The sequence below is a fragment of the Lepidochelys kempii genome, chromosome 3 (genome assembly GCF_965140265.1).
Source record: "Lepidochelys kempii isolate rLepKem1 chromosome 3, rLepKem1.hap2, whole genome shotgun sequence".
In the NCBI taxonomy this organism is placed as follows: Eukaryota; Metazoa; Chordata; order Testudines; family Cheloniidae; genus Lepidochelys; species Lepidochelys kempii.
Genome location: NC_133258.1, coordinates 134623442 through 134648018, shown reverse-complemented (window position 1 = coordinate 134648018; position 24577 = coordinate 134623442). Strand labels below are relative to the sequence as shown.

Below are 24577 nucleotides of genomic sequence, written 5' to 3'. Positions count from 1 at the left end.
TGAGCCAGAACTTTCCTGCATGTCAACTGTGATCTCTTCTAACCGTATAATAGAAATTCTGAAGCATCACTGCAGCAAGTTGTGCAGATGCAGCATCAATGTTAATTGATCTGTATCTAATACCATAAGAGGGATACCCAGAAGAAAGATGTCCATAGAATGCTGTGGCAGCATCCATCTGGCTTTTGAAATCCAATGCCATAAGGAAACCAGGTGGGATGCAGAGTCTTAAAACTGTTTTTATCCATTAGAATGAGTTCTAATTTCCACATGGATAGGATATCTCGAAACTGGGAAGGTGAGGAGGGTGTGGAGGCTGCAGTAGGGTTAGGCTGATGGAAGGTGGCTGGGGCATTTGGCTGGGAATCAGGATTGCTGGAGTGTTCCACAGCTGGATTATGGGGCATTTGTTTAGCAGCTTAGCATGAAGGTTAAATAGGTGGGAGAAGGGACTGGGTTGTTTGCAGGGAGGAGGTGCGGAAGGGTTAGGAAGGAATGAGATAGGTTAGAGGCACTACAGCAGACTATAATAAACTCACACCAATGTAGTGCAATAGCAACTCTATTGAAACCTATAGATTTAGACAGTGGTGAAAGAGAGCAGGATCTGGCCTCCTATGGAGAAAAGGGGAAGATTTGGCAGAAGGCTAGAGGTTTTTGGGAAGCAAGTGTATGGGTTTGTAAGTGTGTGTTTTCTACAAAACTGCCATGCAGTTTACTGGGTGCTTGTCTGCAGTACTGAAAGGATGAATTGTGTTTCATATAAAACAAAACTAACAGAAATAGTTGCATCAAATGGCCATTCAACTGAATTAGTTAATGCAACTAATATAAGTTTGAGGCTCTTACTGAATTAGTTACGTAAAACCAACATTATTTTCATTTTTGTAAGGCCACAATACAGTGTTAAATTAATAGCTAACCAAAGCTCAAGACATTTGGAAAAGAAAAGGAAACAATAAAATAAGCATTAAAAGGAGCTTATATAATGCTATCAGAATGGTTTAAAAACTAGTCTGTTGCTATTGAAGAAATAACCATGAAAAAAGAGTGCTTTAAATGCACAGAATGTTCTATGTTATGTTATGTTGCATATTCAGAGTCTGTAACAGGGCTACTGTCCACGCCAGTGAGGTTAATCTGGATAAAGTAACCCCCAAAAGAAGATAGAAGTGCACAAAATTTTAATGCTGAGGTGGTGTCTGCTTTGCACAAACAAGTTATTTGTATCAGGATACACAACAGTGACCCTGTGCACCTTGCTTTTAGCAAGTGAAAAACTACCAATTGATAAATGAGGCTGGCTTGCTTTTTATCTCTCATCTCTAGCCTTCTTTGCGCCATTCCCCTTCCTGGGACTGCTGAGGAGTAGGGGCGGGAGGTGAAGTGTCTCTCTCATCTGGATTTTTGGGGTGGTGGGGCCTAGAATTGGCCTGCTGGTGCAGATTAGAACAGCCCTGCGAAACATCTCAACATTTGTATTGGCTACACTGGCCCCTATAAACAGTTTTCAGAGTAACAGCCCTGTTAGTCTGTATTCGCAAAAAGAAAAGGAGTACTTGTGGCACCTTAGAGACTAACCAATTTATTTGAGCATGAGCTTTCGTGAGCTACAGCTCACTTCATCGGATGCATGCCGTGGAAACTGCAGCAGACTGTATTTATACACAGAGAATATGAAAAAATACCTCCTCCCACCCCACTGTCCTGCTGGTAATAGCTTATCTAAAGTGATCATCAGGTGGGCCATTTCCAGCACAAATCCAGGTTTTCTCACCCTCCACCCCCCCCCACAAATTCACTCTCCTGCTGGTGATAGCCCATCCAAAGTGACAATTCTTTACACAATGTGCATGATAATTAAGTTGGGCCATTTCCTGCACAAATCCAGGTTCTCTCACCCCCTCACCCCCCTCCCAAAAACCACACACACAAACTCACTATCCTGCTGGTAATAGCTCATCCAAAGTGACCATTCTCCCTACAATGTGCATAATTAAGGTGGGCCATTTCCAGCACAAATCCAGGTTTTCTCACATCCCCCCCACCCCCATACACACACAAACTCACTCTCCTGCTGGTAATAGCTCATCCAAACTGACCACTCTCCAAGTTTAAATCCAAGTTAAACCAGAACATCTGGGGGGGGGGGGGTAGGAAAAAACAAGAGGAAATAGGCTACCTTGCATAATGACTTAGCCACTCCCAGTCTCTATTTAAGCCTAAATTAATAGTATCCAATTTGCAAATGAATTCCAATTCGACAGTTTGACAGCAAGAGACTAGAACCGGCAGAGGGATGCCCCAGTCATGCCACCATACATTTTGTCCTTGGTACATATGCTCTTCCCCCACCAGTGGTACTTCAATGCCTCCTACACTGGAGGAAGGCATGGAGAAGGCTGATGGCAAGGCACAATGCACTGGAGGTTTATTTCAGGGGTGCATTCTGGCTGCTTTGTGGCCACTTTCTATTGGGAGAAAAAGGCTACACAACACAGCTGAATTCTTCCTTCTGGATGTAAGTTAAATTCACTTACACTTGTTTTCTCACCAGCTGACCTCTGCTGTGTAACTTACACCACCACTTCACAGCACTTCGAAGTGATAAATAAGTGCCAAGTATGATGAAGTCTTATAGTTGGTTAAATATTTCTGTGAATAAATGTAGCGTGTGTGCTCTGCTGTTATCTGTGGAGATGGACTATTTCTTGTTTACAAGTATTTGAACAACTATCCTTCTAAACGTGAAAATGTTCACAAACCCGGAATATTTCATGTGTTTTAGAATCGAAGATTATTCACCCAGAAATTCATTGGCGTGTCTTACTCATTATTCATCCTTCATTATTCTGCTGCTTAAAATGCTGTATTCATCCAGTCAGGGAATAGAAACAATACTATGTTAATTAGGTGACCAATCACACATCAGGAAGGCAAATAGAATAATTTGCAGAGCCAGAAATGTGTTCACCTAAACTATTTTGTCCATACTGATGTAGAACGAATACATTTGTAAAAGTCAAAATCAGCTTGCCACAGAGGATAGAAAAAGAGGCTACATTTGTTTGATGATTTATTCACAATGCTCTGATCAATATTATTATTTTACAAACTTAGATATTTGGCCCACTGACTGATTTTGAAAGTATATCCACTTTTCTCTAAATATATATAAAAGGTACTGTCATTTTTTGTGGAAGACAAAATGCTGTTTTGCAGTAAATGCTCCGTAGCATGGATCTGCAATTTACAACCACAAATACTTAATATTTTTCATTCCAGATCTAGGCTGAAGTGGCTAAGCAGACAGGGCTATAATTCCAGAGGGAAATTGAAATCTGTGCAAAAGCCAAGGAGATATCTGTACCAAAAGAAAAAAAAAGTTGGCTACTTACAGTAATAATGGACATTCACAGATTATTTAACGATTGTGTTGAGATAGGACAGACAAAGGGCTTGTTCTTGTGGAGGAGGAAAACTTAGGCCTGGTCTACACTAAAAAGTTAAGTTGAACCAGCTACATCTCTCAGGGGTGTAAAAAATCCATGCCCCTGAGCAACACAGTTAAGCTGACCTAACCCCAGTGTAGGCAGCACTTGGTTGCCGGAAGAATTTTTCCAATACCTAGCTACCACTTCTTGGGGAGGTGGGTGAGCAACAAGAGAATGCCTCTGGTGGCTGTAGTGAATATCTACACTGAAGTGTTGCAGCAGTTTAAGTGTAGACATAGCATTACATGCTGGAGAGAGACAAATGCCCCCAGGAAGGCAGCTTACATTGACATAAGTATGTAACTGTCTACACTAAAATTTCGCTGCTGCCAACGTAATTGCTCTGCTATGCTGACTTAATAATTCCTCTACCACGAGAGGTGTAGAGTCCATGTTGATGTTGCTAGGTTGATGCAGTGTCAGGGTACTGCACTGTTTACATTGACTGTTACTGGCTTTCAGAAGCTATCCCACAATGCCTCCCACTGACAGTACAATGGATACAGGTGCTCCTGGTGAAGAAGCACATCGCCGACACCAGGAGCAAAGTGTAGACATGCACAAGCGATGTAATTACTGTGGTGGCTGTATGCCGATGTAAGTGAAGTCTATTTAATTTTGTAGTGTAGACATGCCCTAAATGAGAGGACAAGTTTCTGATAATGGGAACACTGAGTGTTTGATTTAACTGTCAAGGCAAACATCATGATACGTTGTCCTTGGTACACATGCAGACAGGCTCTGAGCCCTAACAGTGCAATATGACACTCCTTTTTAAAAAGAATGAGGAGTACTTGTGGCACCTTAGAGACTAACAAAGGTGCCACAAGTACTCCTCGTTCTTTTTGCTGATACAGACTAACATGGCTACCACTCTGAAACTCCTTTTTAAGGATATATTATTGCCTTAACAAATACTGGGGGACAAGTAAGGCTTCTTGTGGTAAAAATTCGAGATATCAAGAAATTGTGGTAAAAATTACAAGCTGTGGACATCGACTGCAGGTTCCATTAGGCATGTTTTAGGGAAAGCTTCATGCCTTCATGAATTACCTAACCATAGCTCCTTTCCCATGTATGTAATGTCCTCCCAACTTAAGCATTTCCTCCTCCCCAACATGTTTGTTTAAACATTTTAGGAGGCATAGGACCAAATTCAGAGAGATAGTCTATAAGGATAAATTAAATTCCATTCAGCTTTGTCTTCACTACAAAAAGTGTTTTTAACTTGAGTTAGCTAACTCAAGTTAACTAACTTGGGGTAAAATCCTAATGAAGTCAAAGCAGTTTCTAGCTGCTTGAGATAAAGACTATGGAGGAGCTGAGTCTTTAACTCTACCTGCTAAGTGTGTGAAAACTACAAACTGCCTTTTCTTCATTAGGATTTAACCTGGAGTTAGCTAACACATCACCCATGTCTACACTTAAACAGCTACAGTAGCACAGCTGTGCCACTGTAGTGCTTCACTGTAGCCACTCACTATAGCAGCGGGAGGGTTTCTCCCATCGCTGTAGTTAATCCACCTCCTCAAGAGGCAACAGCTACTTCGACAGAAGAATTCTTAGGTTGGCCTAACTATGTCGCTCAGAGGTGTGGATTTTTCGCACTCCTGAGTGACTTAGCTTGGTCAACTTAACTTTTTAGTGTGGACCTGGACTTTAGAATGGCTAGATCTATGGATAGCCCCTTAACAATATGTAAGTCATAGTAAAAAGAGTATGAATTGGTGTAAGCTATACAATGAGGAGCCAAAAAAAGTGTCAAAGCAGGGAGTTTAATGTATAAATTCTTACACCATCTTATTTGCTTTTTTATCTGCATTCCTCTCTTCTGTTCCTTTGGTACACAGTTTAAGCCTTTTCTATACAGAAAAAAAAAAATCAGCTTAACTACATTGATGTTAAACAGTTCAACTCCCCTATGTAGGCATGATCAAACCAATTTAACTCTTGCTTAAATTGGTTGAGACTGCTTTTAAGTGAGATTTAAACTGGTTGAAGTGCATTTATGTGGGAGTAGGGGTTTACGCTGGTTTAACTAGATTAATTGATTTAAGATTGATTTAGTTGAATTGGTTTTTCTCATGTAGGCAAGTCTTTAGACTCTCTTGGGGTTAAAACAGTATGCTACAGCCACTCCTCCTGTTCCCCCGTATCCTCCTGTGGAAGTGGCAAAGGCAAAACCCTGGGGAGTTGTGTAAATCAGTGCTACTCAAAATGGTAGTCCGCAGACTGGTGCTGGTCCGCGAGCCATCCTCTGCCGGTCTGTGCGCACATTGGGGAAAAAAAAATTGCTGGTCCCCCACATCAGATAGCTTGAGAAGCACTGGTATAAATGAGAATCAAACCTCAATGTATTAAAGCAGACCTAGAATGAGTTTAAAGGGAGTTTAAGTTGGTGTAACGTTTTGAGGGAGTCAGCAGATGGACTTTATGTCCTTAAATTCTGTCTAGAATTACTTTCTTATTTAAATTCATCTCTGCATTCACCCCATTGTATCATTTTCTCCTAATCTCTTCTCTGGTCTTTCCGTATTGCCATGATCAACTAGTGACATGTGAAATTTATATAGGTCAAGCAATGTCACCAGTCTAGTTCTGGGTCCCTGCTGTTTGCTCAGTGATTCATCTCCTCCCACATAGACCTATATTTGTACCTAGTTATAGACTGTTTCTCCTTCTGACACACTTGTATCATTATCCTTTGCACTGAACATGTGTGGCTGCAACATTATGTTACATTTTGCATGCATTTAGTGTCTTGTTAGCCTCCTTCCTGGTTTCAGCTTCACAGACCTAGTCTCTAAGGTGCACAAGTACTCCTTTTCTTTTTGCGGATACAGACTAACACGGCTGCTACTCTGAGGACCCCTGGGTGTTGCTCCATTTGGACTCCCACTGTTATTAGTGTAATGAATGCTCAGAACTGCCAGGAAGACTCTCTGAAAGTGAATTAGTTGCTGAGACCATTTTTATAGTGTTCTTAAGGGGCCTGAGGAAGAATTTTGCCCTTGTCTGCTAGATAAAAGATTTGTCTACACTTAAAATTTTTTGCCAGTTAAATTGTATTAGCATAATTAAAGCAACCCCCTCTGTGTGGATGCATATGTGATTATACCAACATAAGAGTGCTTATTCCGATTCAGGTACTGAAATAAGCTATAGTAGTATACATACATGCATTCTTTCATTATGCAAAGCATCCCAGTCACATCACAATGAACAGTAAATGCAACGCATGAGGCCTTGGCCTGCAATCTTCCTTCACGTCTCACAGTCTTTACAGAGTTTTGAGAAGTGTGCCAAACATCCCCATAGTGGAACCACACCTGCCCCCCATCAGTCCCTGCAACACTCTCTTTGGCAATCTTCCTCTGTTCATGTGATTCACGTGTCCTTCAAACTCAAGTTTTCTTTGTCTGATTCTCTTGATATATCATTCCTATAAATCTAGGCAATTACCTCCTCGTTAGTCATATGTGCAGTATAGCTAACATACTGCAATTGCCTGTAGCATTTCAGTTTTTTTGAAGCAGAAAGCCTCTTAAGGTCCTGTTTCCTTAGCATCCATGTCTCATGTCCATATAGCAAGATACTAAAGATAAGAGACTGCAGCAATTTTATTTAACACTTCATGGTAATACCTTGGTTTCTCCAGCTGTGGCTGAGTTTTTCTAGAGTTGCAGCTGTTAGTCCAATTCTATGTTAGATCCCTAAGTGATGGTTAGTGTCCCCTGTTGTCATCCTACCCAGGTTTGAAGTGCTAAACGCACTCCAATGTCTCCTCAGATTTGGATAAAACTATCTCTGCCTTTTCAACACATCTGACTGTCACCACTGTCTTCTCGTGAGACATCTTTAGCTCTTTCTTCTCTGCTTCCAATACCATTCTTTCAAGCAACTTTTGCACCTCCTCTTGCAATGATCCAATCAGGACTATATCATCAGGGAAACACAGATGACTAATTTTTCATCCAGCCACAGGTACACACTCTCCTCTTTTTAAGATTTTTTTCAAGAGAACATTTGAAGAGGGTGAGTGGTAGCAAGCAGCCCTCTCTGACACCTACCCTCAAGTCAAACCAACTACTTTTCTCACCCCCCAGACTAGGGCTTGGACAGGTATAATAATACCAGGGCGGAAAAAAATCACCAGCCATACCGGAACTAGTCTCCTGCGGAAACCTCTAAGTGTAAACCAGGCCAAGTGCCCCCAGCAAACCTCCCTCAGTGAAACTGAGCGGAGCCCAGCCCCGGGGTCCCCAGCTTGTTCCCACCAGTGACTCCAGATGCAAGGGGAAGGGGACCTGGAGGGACGACTAGGAGGGGTAACCAGGGGTGGGGGAGACAGGGCAGGGGGGAGGGGTGTAGTGGGAGGGGGAGGGAGTCAGGGCGGGGGGAGGGGTGTAGAGGGAGGGCCAGTGGGAGGGGCATGAGGGGATCAGGTCTGTGTAGAGGAGAGCGCCCCGCCCAAGGAATCCCCCTGCGCCAGTCACGCTCGGGGCTGCGTTTCCCATTGGCCCGTAGGACGCACGTGATCGCCTGGCGGGGAGCCGGCGCCCCTGATTGGTCTCTGGCGCGTCGCCTGGGCCGGGAGGGTCAGGGGGTGGGCTCAGCGTTTCCCGGGTGACGGAGAGGGAGGGGGCGGCTCTGGTCCCGGCGGCAGGCGGAGGCCGGATCCTGGCAGGGGCGGGCGGCCGTTGTCACAGGGATAAGAGCGGGGCGGCCGGCGCCGCGCGGGGACGCGGCGGTGACAGCGGCGGGACCCGGTAAGGGGCTGGTGCCGGTGCCGGTGCCCGAGCGGGGTCCCGTGGTCTGTGTGGGCCTAAAGTTCCAGGGGAGCTGAACGGGTGCGTGTCGGTGGGGTGGGGAGGGAACTGAGGGGGGTGTGTGTGTGTGTGTGTGTGTGTGTGTGTGTGTGGTGGGGGCTGACGGGGTTTGTTTATCTGTCCTCGGGGTGGCGGGCGGGGTGTCTGGCTGAGTCCGGGGTCCCCCCCCCCACCCCATAGAGCAGCGAGGGAGGGGGGTTGCCCCGGCTCCGGGGCACGCAAAGCCCCTCTCCCCTCAGCGCAGCTTGTGGGCGGGCGGTAACTTTGTTGGTAGCTGGGGCAGAGCCGTGTTTGGGGTTCCTCTACCGCTGTCCCTGGCCCCGACTGGCTGGTCCCGGGCCCAGCCTCTTCAGGCCGGGGCAGCGCTGAGCTTGGTGCTGTAAGGACCATCCAGGAGCTCGGTCCCCCGCGGCTGTCTGGGTGAGTTAGAGAGGCGGTGTCGGGAGGCGACAGCATTAATTAGCCTCGGTGAGCACCCGCTGTCGGGCAGAGCGAAAACATTACATTGTAGTGCTGGGGGTAGCGGCTCTCGGCATGAGCGAAAGTCAGTTACTAAGTTCAGAAAATACTTTATCTACAAGAGGAATAGCATTTTCCTGGAAAACTTAGATATGTAACTTTCTCCCTTCTCTGAGCCTTTTTGGATGATTTCTTCACTCTTTTCTTAACCGTTGTCCGTTTCATAGTCCTCTCCATCACGCTTGTACTGTAGAGTGGCACAGAGTGATGGGCACAGAAGACTATGCTTACCCAGAAGTAACTAAGGAGATCCTTAGTGCAGGTTTCACCATATGTCCTAAGCTTGGTCATTCTCCCCCGCCCAATCTTCAAAGTGAAAACTTGAAAGTTTTTCAGGAGACTAAGATATTGGACTAAGCCAACTTCGTTATTTACAAGGAAACGTGTATTGCTTTTTGTTGTTTGAGCTGTGTTTTCTAGATGATTTAAGTGGCCTTACAGAGTTCCGTAACTAACTGGTAGCACAGCATATTTGGGACGTTTTTCTTGATGACACCTGCTGTTGTATGAGATATGCACACCCAGTATCTTGAGATGTGGTTAGGTAGATAGTGTTATTAAGGCATTCTGTTTTTGTTTCATGTAATATGATTTGATTGACGAGTTTCAATAAAATGAGTAAATAGTAATCAGATTGGTTTAGTTAACTTCTCACATCTTCTGTATTGTACAATGCAAAGAGCAAATAAGTTATACTTACATAGTGTTACTTCCTTTGTTACTTACTGGGCCTTATCTTATATGTATCCATGAGCACTTTAATATCCCTCTTCCCTAGATGGCTCTGCTATATCTTTCCAGTGTTCAGTATTTTCTTTGCTATCATTAGGTTTACCTTCACCTACTTAATAGTGTCATAAGCAATAACCTGTCATTTTAAATAGTCTATTTGTATGTGAACAAGTCTTATTCTATTTAGGTTTTTATGCCACGTTCATCACTGTATTATAGGAGTGCTTCCAGTAGTGCATCAAGCCATGTGACTAAACATCTGTATCTGTTGTTTGTTCTCTTATCCTCTCCCCAAAGGAAGAAGCATGCGCAGTGGAGTGTCTTGTTAAATATATCTGTTGCAATGTGTTCATATTAGAGAATGAACAAAATATTCTTTGTTTATATTAAATGTAAATATTTAATACCTACTAATCTAGTGGCAATATTATAGCATATGTTTATTGTGTGTTTGTCTTGTCTTACAGTCCTGTAGTCATAGTGTATGCATACAGTTATCACAATCAAAATAAAAAGTCTCAGTAAATGATTGGTTTCAGAGTAACAGCCGTGTTAGTCTGTATTCGCAAAAAGAAAAGGAGTACTTGTGGCACCTTAGAGACTAACCAATTTATTTGAGCATGAGCTTTCGTGAGCTACAGCTCACTTCATCGGATGCATACCGTGGAAACTGCAGCGGACATTATATACACACAGAGATCATGAAACAATACCTCCTTCCACCCCACTGTCCTGCTGGTAATAGCTTATCTAAAGTGATCATCAAGTTGGGCCATTTCCAGCACAAATCCAGGTTTTCTCACTCTCCACCCCCCCCCACACACACAAACTCACTCTCCTGCTGGTAATAGCCCATCCAAAGTGACAATTCTTTACACAATGTGCATGATAATCAAGGTGGACCATTTCCTGCACAAATCCAGGTTCTCTCACCCCCCTCCAAAAACCACACACACAAACTCACTATCCTGCTGGTAATAGCTTATCCAAAGTGACAACTCTCTACACAATGTGCATGGTAATCAAGGTGGGCCATGTCCAGCACAAATCCAGGCTTTCTCAACGCGCCCCCCCCTTTTTTTTCCCCCGGGGACACACACACACACACACTCACTCTCCTGCTGGCAATAGCTCATCCAAACTGACCACTCTCCAAGTTTAAATCCAAGTTTAACCAGAACGTCGGGGGGGGAAGAAACAAGGGGAAATAGGCTACCTTGCATAATGACTTAGCCACTCCCAGTCTCTATTTAAGCCTAAATTAATAGTATCCAATTTGCAAATGAATTCCAATTCAGCAGTTTCTCGCTGGAGTCTGGATTTGAAGTTTTTTTGTTTTAAGATAGCGACCTTCATGTCTGTGATTGCGTGACCAGAGAGATTGAAGTGTTCTCCGACTGGTTTATGAATGTTATAATTCTTGACATCTGATTTGTGTCCATTTATTCTTTTACGTAGAGACTGTCCAGTTTGACCAATGTACATGGCAGAGGGGCATTGCTGGCACATGATGGCATATATCACATTGGTGGATGTGCAGGTGAACGAGCCTCTGATAGTGTGGCTGATGTTATTAGGCCCTGTGATGGTGTCCCCTGAATAGATATGTGGGCACAGTTGGCAACGGGCTTTGTTGCAAGGATAAGTTCCTGGGTTAGTGGTTCTGTTGTGTGGTATGTGGTTGTTGGTGAGTATTTGCTTCAGGTTGCGGGGCTGTCTGTAGACAAGGACTGGCCTGTCTCCCAAGATTTGTGAGAGTGTTGGGTCATCCTTTAGGATAGGTTGTAGATCCTTAATAATGCGTTGGGGGCTGAAGGTGACGGCTAGTGGCGTTCTGTTATTTTCTAAAGTGAGTTTGGGGGGGGGGGGCGGAGGGTGAGAAAACCTGGATTTGTGCTGGAAATGGCCCAACTTGATGATCACTTTAGATATGCTATTACCAGCAGGACAGTGGGGTGGGAGGGGGTATTGTTTCATGGTCTCTGTGTGTATATAATGTCTACTGCAGTTTCCACGGTATGCATCCGATGAAGTGAGCTGTAGCTCACGGAAGCTCATGCTCAAATAAATTGGTTAGTCTCTAAGTTGCCACAAGTACTCCTTTTCTTTCAGTAAATGATTGTTCAAGATCATGGAGCACTGTAAATAGCGTGAAGGGGAAAATGTATTCTTTTTTTACCTTTCACAATTGTGCATGAGAATTCTGTCTAGTTTGATGGAATTTTTCTAATAGTATCAATTTAAAATTACACCATGACAAGACATGCTAACTCTCCTCTTATTTCCCCCCCATCCCTTTTTGTAAAAACTTGGGTGGAGACCTTTGCATACCCAACCCGAACACCTCTTGAAGTTTACTCCTGGGGGAATTCTGTGCCAAAAAATTAAATTCTGCCCACAATATTTTACAATTCTACAAAATTCTGCATATTTTGTCAAAACAACACAATATAATCCTGTCAGCAAGTATGGCCCTAATACGGACAAAAAAGATTCAGGAAATGTTTTTTGACAAGGATTCCTTACTAGTCATATTAATATAGAACTTGTAGTTTAAAGAATTCTTACTCAAATACAGATGTGTATTTCCAGCACCCCTCAGAAGCCATGCAAAGGCTTGCGGGAATCAGGGGTAATAGAGGAGCTGAGGGAGAGGGAAGTAATTGCTGGGAAGGAGCCTGGGGAGGGTTGTTGGGTGTGAGTGGGGGAAGTATGGAACAGGGTTGTTTTAGGGCTGAGGGTGGTGGGGTTTTTTTTGTTTGTTTTTTGTCTTGTTTTTTTGGAGGTGGGAGAGACAAGGAGTTTGGGGAGCCTCCCCCTGCAGACCCCGAGCCTCTCCCATTCATTTATGCACATCTGACCCCCTGTCCCAGTGTGCCCCCTCCCATTAGCCCCTGGGTCAGTGCTGTCACCCAACTAGCTTCTGAGCATCCCAGTGTGCTCCACTCTCTGTCCCTGCCTCCTCACCTTGCCACACTGTGAGGAACACAGCCTCTCTGCTGGCTTGCTGCCCTCTTCTGGTGCCACAGCAGCCCCTACTGGGTGAAAGGTGTAACTGCAGTACTTCTCCAGCAGAATCTATATTCTATGGAGGAAAAAAAATTTCTGGAGGACATGAATTCTGTGTGCACACAGTGGTGCAGAATTCCTCGGGAACAGAAGTTGAACTAACAAAACTAATGTTGAAAGCACAGTAGATTTGGGATGTAGTTTTATCCTGGTTTATAAAAGTCTAGGGAGGAACTTTCTGTGTTTGAAATAATCTGGGAATGTTTTCCTGTTCAGAGGTAGATAGGTAGCATTTAAGATAATTCGTCACTTTAAATTGAAAGCTAACAGAGTATCCTGTCAAAAATTAAATTAGTACCTACAGGTTTAAAAATACTACTAATTTTATTCCCTCCCCCCCCCATAGCTTTTGGCTCCTCCTATGCATGCATATCCAACTTTATGCCTCTCCCTGTCACTTTTGCACTGCAGAATGTAAGAAAATGAGAGAAGGGATAAGGATGTATTAGAATTCTTTGAGGGTGGACAAGGTTGATCCAGTGGATATAGTGTACTTGACCTTTCAGAAAGCCTTTGACAAGGTCTGTCACCACAGGCTCTTGAGCATAGCCAGAAGTCATGGGGTAAGAGGGGAAGGTCTTGGATCAGTAACTGCCTAAAATATAGGAAACAAACGGTAGGAATAAATAGTTTTCACACTGGAGAGGTAAATAGTGGGGTCTCAAGAATCTGTACTGGAACTAGTGCTGTTCATTAATTATCTTGAAAAAGGGGGAACGAAGTGTGCAGACAATACAAAAGTACTCAAGATAGTTAAGTCCAAAGCTGATAGCAAAGACTCACAAAAGGGTCTCACAAAACTGGGTTACTGCGCAGTAAAATGACAGGTGAAATTCAGTGTTGATAAATACAAAGTAATGCAAATTAGAAAACATCCCAACTGTACATACACAGTGATGGGTTTTAAATTAGTTGGTACCACTCAAGAAAGAGATCTTGGAGTCATCATGGACAGTTCTCTGAAAACATCTGTTCTGTGTGCAGTGGCAGTCAAAAAATACCTAACAATGTGAGGAACCCTTAGGAAAGGGATAAAACAGAAAATATGATGATGTCACTACATAAGTCCATGGTATGCACACACAAATACTGATTGCAGTTCTGATTTTGCCCCATCTCAGAAAGATATATTAGAATTGGGAAAGGTTCATTTTTGTTGCGCTTCTCTATACAACTTCCATGTGAGAAGAGATTAAGAAGTCTGGGGCTGTTTAGCTTAGAAAACAGACAGCTAAGGGAGGTTTTATAAAGACCGACCTACAACATCATGACCAGTGTGAAGAAAGTAAATAAAACTTCCTTATTAACCCCGTCACATAGCACAAGAACCAGGGGTCACTCAATGAAATTAAAAGGCAGCAGGTTTAAAACACACTTAGGGAAGTACTTCATGCAGTGTACGGTCAACCTGTGGAACTTGTTGCATGGGGATGTTGTGAAGGCCAAAGGTATAACTGGGTTCAAAAAAGAATTAGATAAGTTCATGGAGGATAGGTCCATCAGTGACTATTAGCCAAGATGGTCAGGGACACAACCCGATGCTCTGGGTGTCCCTAAACCTTGGACTGTCAGAAGCTGGGACTGGATGAGAGGGGATGGATCACTCAGTTGCCTTGTTCTGTTCATTCCCTTTGATGCATCTGGCACCAGCCAGTTTCAGAAGAGAGAATACAGGGCTAGGTGGACCATATGGCCATTCTTATATTCTTATGTAGGAGTACCTTTGATATTCGTATGGAACATGTTGAGAAGTTAAATGTCTGGTATGCAAACATAGAAGCAAGAAACTCTTAAAATACAAACTTTTTGATAAATGAGTGTTTTAGTAAGGGTTCTCAAGAATTCAGCATTCCTTCTAGATAACTATAACATACACATTAACATTTTTTACATATAAGAATCCTGTATTTAAGTTTATTTTGATGAAAAATTGTCTTTATATTGAAATAGTGTCTGTAAATATTGTGGAATATAAACAAAAGCATTTCTGATAACATAGTGGCTTTTAGTTTTGAGATTCTACCTTTAAGCATGCAGCAAAATAATTGCATTGACAACTCTAGCTTATACTGTAGTTTGGATGTCTTTGTGTTCTAATCATTCTGCAGTTTTGATACCCAGCTTCTCATCAAAATCAGTAACATCATTTACAGTGACATTTTAGAGAGGTTTTTGTTGGGTGTGTTTGGCTTTTTTGTGAGGGGAGAAGGGATTGACTTAATCATGAGAGGATTATGGTGCAGCAACAGATTTTGACCTTTGATGTTAAGGCGTTCACTTTTTCTTCTAGAGATGACATAAGATTCTGTCCTCTCCAAAGAACTTCATGCCACAACCTTGCTCTGGATCCATCTCCTTCCTGGCTGAGGAAGGCTACTGTGGAGGTGCTAGGCCCTGAGTTAATGGAGAGCAGGCGTTGTATAGCTTTTAATCAAGAAGCCATCACTTGACATTGACAGGCTGGTTAACTGTTGTCTTGTGTCTAATCATTTCTGGTTTAGATTATTGAAAAGAAGAAAAGTCTTGATGAGCGAACTCTCATATTTAGATGCTTTGGAATTCCTTGGCCCTCGTCAAACTATTTTTTGACTTAAGTATGGGACAGAGAGTGCAGTACTGGCATTGCTTGATCTTGTGATGGATTCTTCTATGAGGGTGATAGCTTTTAGATAGGATCAAGTATCCATGCTATCATATGATCAATCAGTTACCTTTGATACTGTTGATCAAAGGTGTTCCTGACTTCCAAATGCTTTTTTTGCCTTAAAAGGACTCCTATATAAAACTCTTCTGGTGCCGTCTTGATTTCTTGTACGTGCGGGCTTTAGAAAGGTTAGTGAGGGAACATGAGTTGCTGCCTTCAGGATACAAAGGATGCTCAACTTTATTTGTCTTCTGATTCAAATGGTGCAGTGGAATGCCTTCCTTAGTACTTGGTTGGGATTGGGGCATGGAAGAGAGTGAGCTGGCTGAGCCCCAACACAGATAAAACAGCAGTGATGTTGGGTGTGGGAGTTGAAGGGTTTGGAGGGGAAACAGCCTCAAGACTTGGCAAAGCATAGCTGCCTGCTGAGGGCATATTTTGGCCATTTGTTCCTCATGTTCACAGTTTCAGGGTCTGACTAGAATCCCATTTATTGTTGGAAGATCAGTTTTCAGTACTAGTGATGGCAACTTTTTTGTATGTTAGATGAAGAGGTTGTGACTGTTCCCAGATGTGGGCTTTTCTACCATGTTTCATACCTTTACTGAACCATATTTGGACTACAGTACAGCACATTAAAGGAGGATACACTTTAAATCTGTTGGGGAAACTGAAACTGGAATAAAATGCATCAGCTTGCTTTTTAAGTGGTGTATCTTCCTATGGTCTGCTTTGGAATCTGCACTGGTTTTCTGTATGTTTTCTGATTTGAGTTTAAGGTGTTGGTTTTGATTTATAAAGCCCTAAGTTGCCTGGGACTTGTCTGATTGAAAGACTTGCTTCTCTTTCTGTGACATACTGCTACAACTGAGATCAAATGACAGGTTTCAGAGATCAAACTGAGATCAAAGAATGTATTCAAACTGGTGCTCTCTCAAAGTAGATCTATTTAAATCAGTGACTTAAATCATCAATTTTAATAATTTAAATCAGCAATAAGGAAAGCTTGATTTAAATTGATTTTAATCTTGATTTGCATTTATATTTTCTAATGAAATGCTGATTCTTATGTTAATTTGTAGCTAAATATATAGTTTACACTAAATTTGGTGCTGCTTTTTGCTAATTAGGATGGTACACTATACAATTAAGACAGTAAATATAAGCTAAGCTATATAATTTTTTTTACTTTTTTAATTAGAAAATGGTGAATGATGCATTTCTTATTTACTAGATTTAATTTTTACTTGCTCTTTTGGTTAGAAATTTAAATCACATGTACAAACACAGTATTCAAATAGTTTTAAATGCAAAACATATTTCGATTAAAATTCTTTAGTGTCAACTAATTAACTGACTTATTAAACAAAGGAAGTATTTACTGTGTTTAGTGAATTGAATGGATTGTTTCTGATCACCATGTCTTTCTAGATTTTTTTAGCACCCTTTCTCTCAGACCTCATTGTTTTAATTTATGGATCAGAAGAGGAAAACAAGCTTTCCTGCTTTTGAACTCCCACTCAGTTTCTTAACTTTGAATGAACTAGTCCTTGAACTGATCTAGTTGAATAAATTGAAATAAAGAAAATATTTTTTCTACATCTGCAGAAAAGGTGACTGCTGTCAAAAGCTGGTTTAGTACGTCAACGCACTGTGGATTCAGGTGCTTACCCTGTGTGATGGGATCCCCCCAAGGTGCAACCTGGGACTGCAGGACACTGTGCCCACTTAACTGTCTCTAGCCTGGGCTGTCTCTCTGTGCCTTGCTAGTGACTAATAGCAAGCCCCTCCAGGCGTTGTGCTCACACCACACAACTGCATGTGGAACCCCCAGACCCAGCTGGATTGCATGAATGCTCCCAGAGTCACTCATGAATAACACAGAGAAAGGCACCAGAGCCAAATCCTCCAGCACTGTACCCCAGGAATATACTGTATTTCACTGCTCAAGATGGGCAATGCAAATGTATTAATTGGTTCACCACTTCAACAATGGAAAGTGGATATACACGAGCCTTTGTCAAACCTGAGCAGATTTGCCCCATGCTTTATACAAACTCAATGATAAAGATAAAACAATTAAGCAAATTTATTGACTATAAAGGGTAGATTTTTAAGTGATAGTTACCAAAAGAAGAAAAGGAGTACTTGTGGCACCTTAGAGACTAACCAATTTATTTGAGCATAAGCTTTCATGAGCTACAGCTCACTTCATCGGATGCATACTGTGGAAACTGCAGAAGACGGCTGTTACTCTGAAACTTACCAAAAGAAATACAATATAAGCATTGAGTCTAAACTTTCAATCCTATTAGACTGGGCAGCAACTAGATTAAGCAGTTTTTCTCACCCCACTGGATATTGCAGTCCTTAATATACAGGTTTGGCCCAGGTTTAAGGAACAATCTCCTGTGTTGGAGTTTTGTCGTCTTCTCTATGTCTTGGTTGCTTGTAGCATAGATGGGGCAGGAGAAGGGCCCAGTATGTGTCCACTCTGTCTGTTTTATACCCTCAGTCCATGTGCTTGGGGAGCATAAGTCCAGGCATGTCTTGGGAGCGTTGCTGAGTCACCCAGCAAGGTTGAGCAATTTCCCAGGTATGACCTCATGCAAGTGAGTCATTGCATTGTAGCTCCCTTGCTGGACAATGGTTGTTGATGGGTTGTTTGACACCCTGCCCAGGTGCTGGTTACTTTCCTTGCTGTAGCCTCTGGGGAGCTAATATCTGGCTGATTTCCCTAACCTACAGCATGTTTTAGTGACCACCATACAACACAATTCTTATAACTTCATATGCATTAATGATACATATATATGGATAGGGAAATGACTTTCAGCAGATCATAACCTTTCCCCTGATACCTTACAAGGAATGCTTTATATGCAAGATCGCGATTATATGAAAATGAGGAGTATGGGGTTACAGTACGCTTCTCCAAGGTATAGAATGTCACACCCAGTGACTTCACTTGTTCAGTGGTTTGATTTTTTTTGTTTGTTTTTGAGACTTGAAGCAAACATGGACTGTGAAAGTATTTTATTTCAATAAAAAATAGGTTGTAGTAAGTTTAGGCCTTAACACAGGTTTTTAAAATAATTTGATTTAAAGTAGGTTTATTTAAAAAAACCCTCAATTTGTTTTTTAAATCCAATTTTTAATAATTGATTTTTTTTATTTTTTTTAATCCACCTGTGCTCTCTAGATATGGGAGGAAGCAGCTGGGTAGAAAGTCTTTATAAAGACTTGGGCATTTGCTCCCTTCCTTGATCCAAAATAGCTTGAATTTTTTTTACCTGCATGGCATGCTGCAAAGCTTTTTTGTTGTTGTAAACCAGGACTTCTGGGGAGGAGAATGATGCTTGAGAGAGGTATTTTCTTCATTTTACCTGGCTTATTGGCAAATTGCTTGTTTTTTGTCTTTGTTTGTGGGCTTTTAAGTAAAGTACCTTGGGCTGGTATAGGTATTAACTGCAAAAAAACCTGTTTTTAGTGAGCTCCTTTGTAAGGTGTCTTTTGACATAACTAGAGAGAGCCTATTAACAAAATACAGGAAATGTCAGCAGCTAAGCAATCGGGTATTTTGTATTTGGCAATATCTGTAGCAGATGCAAAGGGAAACTTACTTCTAATTAGCTAGTCTTTTCAGTTGAGTCAGTTGCATCTTAGTTTTGTGTGGCTAATTATATTTACAATATTAAAAGAACATTAAGGTTGGAAAGTCAAGCACTCAAAAGTTAGGAAACACAAGACTTAAGAAAAGGAGTACTTGTGGCACCTTAGAGACTAACAAATTTATTTGAGCATAAGCTTTCATGAGCTAGAGCTATCACCAGCAGGAGAGTGAATTTGTGTGGCGGGGTGGAGGGTGAGAAAACCTGGATTTGTGCTGGAAATGGCCCAACTTGATGATCACTTTAGATTACCAGCTATTACCAGCTGGACAGTGGGGTGGGAGGAGGTATTTTCTCATATTCTCTGTGTATATATAAAGTCTGCTACAGTTTCCACGGCATGCATCCGATGAAGTGAGCTGTAGCTCACGAAAGCTCATGCTCAAATAAATTGGTTAGTCTCTAAGGTGCCACAAGTACTCCTTTTCTTTTTGCAAATACAGACTAACACGGCTGTTACTCTGAAACCTGTAACTACACACTGCAGTGTTGACATAATACTCTTTTTGCTATGGTGTGTAGCTACATGTACATTATATGCTGCCACCATGCAGCCTGAAGCAGCTGGGCAGTAGAAAGTCTGGCTTCACCCTTGTAGCTCTGGATTGGCGGGAGCATGCTCTATGGGAATGGTATTTGCCGAGTCTAATGGTATTTGTCACATGTAGAATCTGTGAGGGCTAGAGCTTGCTCAGTTGCTGTGTGGGAATGGCACTTACGCAGTCTGGTCAGCATTAGGCTCTATAAGCAGTTTGAGCGTGCACATTGAGGACAGAATTGTCATTTTATAGCTGTTAAACTCAAGTCTTTACTAAGCATGTGCAAACTGATATTCTTTTCTAAAGATATATAATGGCTAAATGTGGATGATTTTCACAATGATGGCAAAGGAACATCCCTGTCACAAAGGCCATCCCCTGACAAATTTCAACTCCTTCCTTTAAAGGATGCAGGGTACTAGACCTTCACAGAGAGAGTCAGAATTTTTTAACTTTGAAAAACAGTTATTTTCTCTTGCCTCATTCTCTGAAACACTTGAAATGTTTTAGCTGAAATCTTCCCAAAAATGTAAGCCTGGGACTGACATCCAGCATGGAAATTTTCAGTCCAAACAATTAGTTTGGCAAAGTTATAAGCAATGAAAATAAGGTCTTACAGTGAACTGTGAGGCCACCTTTATAGTAGGCGATGCTGTCATCTCCCAACTATAGTAAAGCAATTGTCTAGATTTAGTATGGGGAGTTAATATAGACATACCTGGTGGCTGAACTTTGTGACTTTGTCCTTACCCATAACTATTTTACATTTGGGGACAATGTATACCTTCAGATCAGCGGCACTGCTATGGGTACCCGCATGGCCCCACAGTATGCCAACATTTTTATGGCTGATTTAGAACAACGCTTCCTCAGCTCTCGTCCCCCAAAGCCCCTACTCTACTTGCACTATATTGATGACATCTTCATCATCTGGACCCATGGAAAAGAAGCCCTTGAGGAATTCCACCATGATTTCAACAACTTCCATCCCACCATCAACCTCAGCCTGGTCCAGTCCACACAAGAGATCTACTTCCTGGACACTACAGTGCTAATAAACAATGGTCACATAAACACCACCCTATACCGGAAACCTACTGACCGCTATTCCTACCTACATGCCTCCAGCTTTCACCCTGACCACACCACACGATCCATCGTCTACAGCCAAGCTCTGCGATACAACCGCATTTGCTCCAACCCCTCTGACAGAGACAAACACCTACAAGATCTCTGTCAAGCTTTCTTACAACTACAATATCCACCTGCGGAAGTGAAGAAACAGATTGATAGAGCCAGAAGAGTTCCCAGAAGTTACCTACTACAGGACAGGCCTAACAAAGAAAATAACAGAACGCCACTAGCCGTCACCTTCAGCCCCCAACTAAAACCCCTCCAACGCATTATTAAGGATCTACAACCTATCCTAAAGGATGACCCAACACTCTCACAAATCTTGGGAGACAGGCCAGTCCTTGCCTACAGACAGCCCCGCAACCTGAAGCAAATACTCACCAACAACCACATACCACACAACAGAACCACTAACCCAGGAACTTATCCTTGCAACAAAGCCCGTTGCCAACTGTGCCCACATATCTATTCAGGGGACACCATCACAGGGCCTAATAACATCAGCCACACTATCAGAGGCTCGTTCACCTGCACATCCACCAATGTGATATATGCCATCATGTGCCAGCAATGCCCCTCTGCCATTTACATTGGTCAAACTGGACAGTCTCTACGTAAAAGAATAAATGGACACAAATCAGATGTCAAGAATTATAACATTCATAAACCAGTCGGAGAACACTTCAATCTCTCTGGTCACGCAATCACAGACATGAAGGTCGCTATCTTAAAACAAAAAAACTTCAAATCCAGACTCCAGCGAGAAACTGCTGAATTGGAATTCATTTGCAAATTGGATACTATTAATTTAGGCTTAAATAGAGACTGGGAGTGGCTAAGTCATTATGCAAGGTAGCCTATTTCCCCTTGTTTTTTCCTACCCTCCCCCCCAACGTTCTGGTTAAACTTGGATTTAAACTTGGAGAGTGGTCAGTTTGGATGAGCTATTGCCAGCAGGAGAGTGAGTTTGTGTGTGTGTGTGTGTGTGTCCCCGGGGGAAAAAAAAGGGGGGGGGGCGTTGAGAAAGCCTGGATTTGTGCTGGACATGGCCCACCTTGATTACCATGCACATTGTGTAGAGAGTTGTCACTTTGGATAAGCTATTACCAGCAGGATAGTGAGTTTGTGTGTATGGTTTTTGGAGGGGGGTGAGAACCTGGATTTGTGCAGGAAATGGTCCACCTTGATTATCATGCACATTGTGTAAAGAATTGTCACTTTGGATGGGCTATTACCAGCAGGAGAGTGAGTTTGTGTGTGTGTGTGGGGGGGGGGGGGTGGAGAGTGAGAAAACCTGGATTTGTGCTGGAAATGGCCCAACTTGATGATCACTTTAGATAAGCTATTACCAGCAGGACAGTGGGGTGGAAGGAGGTATTGTTTCATGATCTCTGTGTGTATATAAAGTCTGCTGCAGTTTCCACGGTATGCATCCGATGAAGTGAGCTGTGGCTCACGAAAGCTCATGCTCAAATAAATTGGTTAGTCTCTAAGGTGCCACAAGTACTCCTTTTCTTTTTATAGACATACAGTAATAGTAGTTTTAAAAGGCAGCATTTACCAACAGTTGTCACATCATAGTAAATGGGATACTTCTGTAAATACTCTATATACTGTATAGAATAGTAAATAACCAGTATTTCAGATATTTTATAGTAACCTTAGACAAACATTGATTTCTTGGATGGTGGCCACTGTACTTGCCTGAGAGACTTCTTGACCAAGCATTTAATTCCACTTTAATTTGGTGTATATGTTAAAATACTAACTTTGTGCGGAATGCAATAAACATTAGAAATACAATCTCTATGGCATCTAGTTTATTCATCAGGGTGACAATAGGATAATATTCTCTTGCACTAGCTTTCCTAATTAGAGATTTCCTGGCTCAATGTTTATCAAACCTAAAAGGATTTATTTAGAAAGATCAAAATTATTGAAGACATCACAATTTCAATTAGATTATCTGCATATTTTGCCTAAGTAGTGTGTTTAGCAATATACGTGTTCAAAGCACTGTACCAACCGTAGCTAACTGACAATAGGAGTAATGAGCTTTGTAACAATATGTTACTCATGCATGGACTAAATAAAGCACCACAAATACTAACTCAAGGAAAGATATTGGCCTTAGGAGGGAAAGAAAAATCTGAATATCAGTTTGATTTCTTATAGATTTTTTTTAATCATAAATTGTAACATAAGGGGAAAAAGTCACATTGTTTACTATTACAGATTTTTATAACTTTCAGGCTTTATTGCAGTTGGAAGATATTCATTCTTTGGGACGATTGAGGCATACATATAAGAATGTTATCAATGCTACATCTCTAGCTACCAACAAATTCAGAAAAATGAAAGATCATTGAAACAAAAGTAAAAACATTATTATGGCTAAGAGATGTCTGGTAATGTTTTTAAGCCTATGAATTAGATTTTAAGCCTAAGAACTAGACCTAACAGGCAGATGTAGATATGCAAGGGTGCCTTCCTATCAGTAAGGTCTTGAGGCAACCTCACTTCTGCCTCCAAATGCTGAAATTTCCACCAAGGTGCTGTCTCTGGGCTTCACTTTGGAATTCTATATTTTATATATATCTTTGGCTAGTTAGTCTTACACATTTGGAAACTTAATCTCCACCTGTTGAAGGTGTCTCTTATATCTTCTCACCCCTCCGGAGCCTCCCTGCTATTGCAAAAAGTAGGGTCTCCACTACTCCACTTCTTGTGGGTCCCCTTTTCACCCATGAATCACTTCAGTGCTTGCTGCTGCTGCTATGCAGAGTTAACTTGAGTGACCTGAGTTAGCCTAGCTCAACTGTGAGCAGCCAGCATCACTGCAAAATAATATTTGAGTTGCTTTGTCCATACCGGTATGGTATTAAGTCTTCTGGGGCTGTGGCCCTTTGTGTAACTGGAGTCGGGCTAAGCATTCGTTCACAGTGAATTATGGGAGAATTTGTCTGCCCTTTCTAGGCACTCGGGAGGGAATTGTGGGAAGGCATTAGAGAATGAACACCATTTGAGCTGTGTTAACCTGTGTCCACACTACAAAGTGGTCATGTGAGCAGCTGACGAATTGTGCTAACTCAAGCTTTCCCCTCTTAGGGCAACGTTACTCAAATGCGGCTACAACCTTCTGAGATGTAATTGAGGTGGGGATGGGGGAAGCAGTGGCCCCTCCCCTTTGCTCTTGGATACATTGCCTTGGTGTTGGTTGCTGGAGCCGCCAATAGGGGGTTGGACCCTGCCTCCCCTTTCCTCTCCCCCTTCCGCCCCCTGAGGCACAACACTAGAGGACTCAGGCTTTGGGCTTCAGTCCTGGGGTGGCGGGGCAGCAGGCTCTGGCCACAGGGCTTCAGGCTCTAGCTGCATGGCTTCGGGCTCTGTCCTCTGGCCCCCACTGCCTCCCTGGCCCCCATTGCCTACCCCAACCCCCCCATCCGGGGCTTAATTTGTCCCCACACTTGCCAGGGCTGAGTAAGTCTGCTGTGAAAAGTGATATGTGTATGTTTTGTTAGTTTAACTTTTCACAACAGATTTACTAGCTAGCTATAAATAAATTACAATGATTTGGATGTGTATATGTGCATATTTATTTGTTTTTCCTAAAGCGAATTAAGTATTTTAGGAAAAAGTGTGAGAGCGGCCATCAGCAAGAGTTGGTGGCCACACTCTTGAGGCCACTAAATAATTGGTCCTGAGAACCCCTGTCTTAGGGTATGTCTATACTTCAGGTAGACACCCGCAGCTGGCCTGTGCCGGCTGAATCAAGATCATGGGGCTCAGGCTAAGGAGCTGTTAGTTGTGGTGTAGATGTTTGGGCTCAGGCAGTAGTCAGGGTTCTGGGACCCTGTGAGGTGGGAAAGTCCCATAGCTTGGGCTGCAGCCTTAGCCCGAACATCTATATTGCAATTAAATAGCCCCAGGAGCCTGAGTCAGCTGG

At 42.4% G+C, this 24577-nt stretch overlaps 1 protein-coding gene across 11 annotated transcripts in view; it reads left to right on the top strand.

The window, feature by feature from the left end:
• Nucleotides 1-8130: 8130 nt before the first annotated feature.
• The window catches only part of LYST (lysosomal trafficking regulator), a 173500-nt gene continuing 157053 nt past the window's right edge, over nt 8131-24577 (top strand). For 10 of the 11 annotated variants that reach the window (XM_073338158.1, XM_073338159.1, XM_073338161.1 and 7 more), the window contains exon 1: nt 8131-8263. The gene's annotated coding sequence lies outside the window, so the exon portion shown is untranslated. The other variant, XM_073338157.1, reaches the window with a different exon arrangement.